The following is a 4968-nucleotide window of genomic DNA, read 5'->3' on the forward strand; positions in this document are numbered from 1 at the left end:
AACTTCGATACGAAAAGAACAGAATATATCTATCTCTCTCTCCCTTGCCGCTGGTGGGTGGAATGTCAGAGATGGTTTTTGATTGCGCTGGGACCAGTATTTATACCAACCTGAGGTAATGAAAAGGGGTGGAATGTAGAGGGGTTGAAGGTGGGGTGATGAAGTGGGGTAAAATTGGTTAAAGAATGAACGAATGTGAGATAACGGGTACTTAGGGAAAAAAAATGAAAAAAATGATGCTGGGAACGAACGTGGCATACTCGAAAACCTAGGATTAAAAAAAAAGAGCAAGTCTGTACGATAACTAGAAGAGAAAACAGAAATTGAAAGAAAGATAGAATTTATAGTGCGGGAAATAAGTAAAGAAATAAATAGAAAATAAAAAAAGGAAATAGATGTCTAGACAAAAAACCAGTTAATGAAAAAAAGAAAAATATTAAAAGAATTGAATAAAATTTAGTTTTCGAAATATGCCTCATGTAGGGGTTGTTGTTGGTAACGGTGAAACTTGTCGGACGGGTTGATAAGGGAAGTAGGTAGGTAAACATACCGGTCGACGAGTCTGGGTTTCGTGGAACAAATTTTGCATGTACTTTCCTACCAGGTACAACATGGTAACCATACCTAAAAAGAGAGGCGCGGATAGGTGCGAGACATTTAGAATAATTAGCAATTCCTAAAGATTACTAAAGACATTTAACTTCCCATGAGTCTAAATCCTTAATTAGAATTGTACAGAGAAGGATGGAAAAAAGGGCGGAAGAACTATTAGGGGACGATTAATTTGGGTTTAGAAGAAATAGAGGCGGTATTGACAAGACAATATTGTAAAATAAATAAAGGTAAAAAAAATACAAGGGAAGAAAAAGTAGGGAAAGCGTGAATATAAGGATAGGAGAAGAAAAATTAGAAGAAGTGACCGATTTTAGGTATCTGGGAACTCAAATAAGTCAGAAAGGAAGGAGTAGTAGGGATACAAAGCAAAGGATAACGCAGGGTCGAGTCACCTTCAATAAAAAGAAGTCACTTCTATGCTCGCGAACGGTTAATTTAGAAATTCGAAAAAGGTTGTTAAGTGTGCATGTTTGGAGTGCAGCGCTGTACAGGTGCAGAACATGGACGGACGGTGGGCACGGCGGAAAAGAAAAGGTTAGAAGCGTTCTAAATGTGATCTTATAGGCAAATGATGAGGATACTGTGGATAGGAGAGATTAGAAATGAAGAGAGATGGAAAAAGAATAGGAGAACAGAGGACTCTATGGAAGTCAATAAAAAATAGGCGAGATAGATTGGTAGGACACCTTCTCAGGCATGAAGGTCTAGTCAGAGACATATTAAAGGCAGAAACAGGAGTTAGGAGGGGTAGAGGTAGACCTGGATTAGATTACTGTTCGTAAATAGTTAAGGATGTGGGATATTCTAGTTTTAATTTAGGAAGAAGTGGAGGTGCCTGTCCAACCAGTCTTAGGACTGACGACTTAATGATGACTGTTGAAACATTCTCGTATTTTATTTTTGTGTACATGTTTCGTCGCAAGTACCCCTCCGATAGTCTTAATATTATTTTATTTTTATATTTGGACATCCCAAAGGAGCCCATTTTCTACTGTACTCTAGTTGCATAAAATTGTTTAACCTCTTTCATCCACGAAGCGGTTATTGTGTGTACAGTTCTGTGAGAAACCAACCGACTTGGTATTAAAATTGTATTAGCTTATCGAGTTTATTTAAGGGGTTTCTATAGGTCGGGAAGTCTGGCCTGTATACCTACCTACTTATAAATTCGCAGCTATTTCAATTGAATCGCATGTTTAGTTTTCAATTTTATAATTTTTCTATTCTATATTTGTTGTGATTAAAAAGTAGTCGCGATTCCTACAATAAATATAATTTTCAGCACGATGCCTCCTACGAATGCTTCATAGTTAGAAAAGGATTTCCTTTTTTGGATGAAATAAATAAAATACTGACGTGGATTTTTGAAGGTGGTATTTTCGAAAAATGGCTTGACATGGATATGGCAACATTCCCACACGTCGCTATATCTCATGTCACCTATGAACCGATAAAACTAAAATTACAGGATTTTACAGGAGCCTTTATAATTTTAGCGGTTGGAATTTTTATTTCCGCATTAATCTTTATTGCAGAAATAATAATAGCGTATGCAGTTAATCGTTAAATATTAATTTATAATAAAATAGGCACCCTTGTTTTTGCCATTGGCACAAACATTTTAATCGTAAAAAATATGTACACTAATATAGGCACATTTGAATAAAGTCGATCATAAAATATTGTAATAGTCTCCATCACAACCATGGGGAGTTAGAGATAAGGAGTACTTCCTCTGTAGTGGAAAAGTTTCCAATCAAACTGCATTAAATTATAATGGCGCCACAGTAGCAACAGGGTAAATTTCAAATAAAGCGACAAAAGTTATCAGAATATAATAGAAATATAAATAAGGACAAAATTACTTTGAACTACGTAAATAGTTGAGGTTTTTTATACTGGACTGTCACTAACTATTCGAGTCACTAAAAATATTAAATTTTCTAACTTGGCTTACTTCAATTCGTCAACAACTGCTACATTCATACCATACCTTTTGCCTACGCTAGCGCCATTTTGGACGGTTCTTGAACTGTCAATAGCTTCAACGTTCATCCCATACGAGATAGTTCTCTTTACCTCTACCCTCCATAATCATAACTAACTAAGTCACGTTTGTGATTTATCTTCAGTGGTTATTCTACTATTGTTAAATATGTTTTAAGAAATAAAATGTATTATTAAAATAAATGTTTGAACTCTTCTTGCATTCTTATTTCATAAAAAGTAGAAAAAAGACATTTAGTAAGGGGGGTATAGGGCATTAGTGTTTTTCGCTCTCCTCCTATCATCGATTGGTACGCCACTGGAACTAGTTAACATTTTCAAACAGCATTTGCAACTGCTTCAGTTTATCTACGAGGGATGGTTCGAAAGTTCTGGGAATTTAGCTATAATTTTTATTATTTTGTTAATTTTCGTCAATATTACAATGTAGCTTTTCAACATAATTCCATTTAACTGAATACATTTATTCTAAGAATAAACTAATTTTTTTAAGCCGTCCTCAAAGAAATCTTTCGGTGTCTCCTCAATCCACCTACTTATGGTACGTTCTACATCAGTCAATGTTTCAAACCCCGTAAGGGTTTTTCAAATCTCGGAACAGATGATAATGGATGCAAGAGGAGAAATAGGTGAGTGTGGAAGCAATTCCCATCGTAGATCGTTCAAAGCCTCTTCATCATCATAAGGTCTTCAGTCCTAAGACAGATTGGACACGCACCTCCACTCTTTCCTATCCTGATCTAATCTTCGCATTTCCTTAAAACTAGAACAACCACATTCTCAAATTTTCCAATTTCCTTATTTGCCTGACTGTCCTTACATTCCACGCTCCGACTCGTGAAATATTGCACCTACCCCTATAGCTCTTGTTGATGACATCCCTCGAGGTAGTCCCCGCCCGGACATCCGAATGGGGGACTAGCTTACGTCCGGAGTGCTTTACCCCAGAGGACGCCATCATTTTATTTCGGTGATTTTTATTTGGAATGTCATAATGTGGTGGTTTCCTGTTGTCTTCCGCATCGCAGTATTGTGCATCAGAGTGTCATACCGATCCTAGTGATCTCTGCCACCCTGAGTACTGAAAGAGCTGCTGCCCTCTTTCAGGAACTGATTTTAGTTTGGTTTCTCTTTATGAACCCCCCCCCCCTCATTATGGTGGAATCTATGGTCCGGCTCCCAAACCATCTTTCGTTTTTCTTGCGGGCTATGATCTTGCATTATCCTGTTGCAATAACGGACGCTCATGCAATCTTCCAGACCTTCCTTGCAGTAATCCGAATATTAAATTCGAATATTATTCTTCGTTAACTGTAGTACCTTTCGCCAGATAATCTATAAATGTAATCCCTTTGCAATCCCAGAATACACTGAGCTTTACCTTTCCAACAGACGGAACTGCACGTGCCTTCAGTGGGGGCCCTTCTTCAGGTTTGCGCCATTCTTTGGATTGACTTTTGGTCTCAGAATTGAAATAAGGAATCCACGTTTCGTCATTGGTTATATTCGTTGTCCAAATTCATTACCGTAACGGGTTGACAGCTGTTGAAGTTGACAAGTATCAGACCTATTGAGTTTCTGTTCTGGTCCCAACAGCCTTGGCACCCAGAGCGACGAAACCTTGCTAATACCCAAACAATCATGCAAGACGTCATAAACTTGTCGTGTACATATCCCTAGACGCACTGTAGTTTGTCAAATAGTCTTTCACCTGTCCTCTTTCAATAGGTCTTCGACGGCAGTAATTTCTTTCATTTACCGATGTGCTTGGGCGCCCACTGCGTGGATCGTCTTCTAGTGATGTTCTACCGGTTTTAAAACGAAAAAAATCAGTTGTCTGTAAAGTCGGTTTACTGACGATAGTTGAACGTGACAACGTCTTAAGAAAATACTGATGGAATCGTTTCATATTTCAAAAGAAAATTTTAATTTTATTTATTTGATAGATATGTTGTATGGATACAGAGAAGGAGGTAAATGGAAATCACAATTGAATTGACCAAGTTACATTTATTTGTACGCATAAATACAATTGTGTCAATTTTTATTTATTTTTTTTCCAATGTACATAGTTTTTACAAGTATGAATGTGCTTTGAGCAATTGTTTTACAACTTTAGCTTCAATTCGACAATATATCACTGAACATATATTTAATATCGAAAGAATCATTACCTTTATCGCCGCAATTATCGTTGCTATAAACAATTGACACCACATTCACTTTTCACTGCACTTCATACTTGACGAAAACATGTAAATGTATTATTGTATAGCAGCTGTCCACGCGGACGCATCGCTCACTCAAGTAGGAGAGAGACAGATGTCGAACGCTGCCGAACGCGGA

This window comes from Agrilus planipennis, unplaced genomic scaffold, assembly GCF_000699045.2.
Source record: "Agrilus planipennis isolate EAB-ADULT unplaced genomic scaffold, Apla_2.0 scaffold120, whole genome shotgun sequence".
Lineage (NCBI taxonomy): Eukaryota > Metazoa > Arthropoda > Insecta > Coleoptera > Buprestidae > Agrilus > Agrilus planipennis.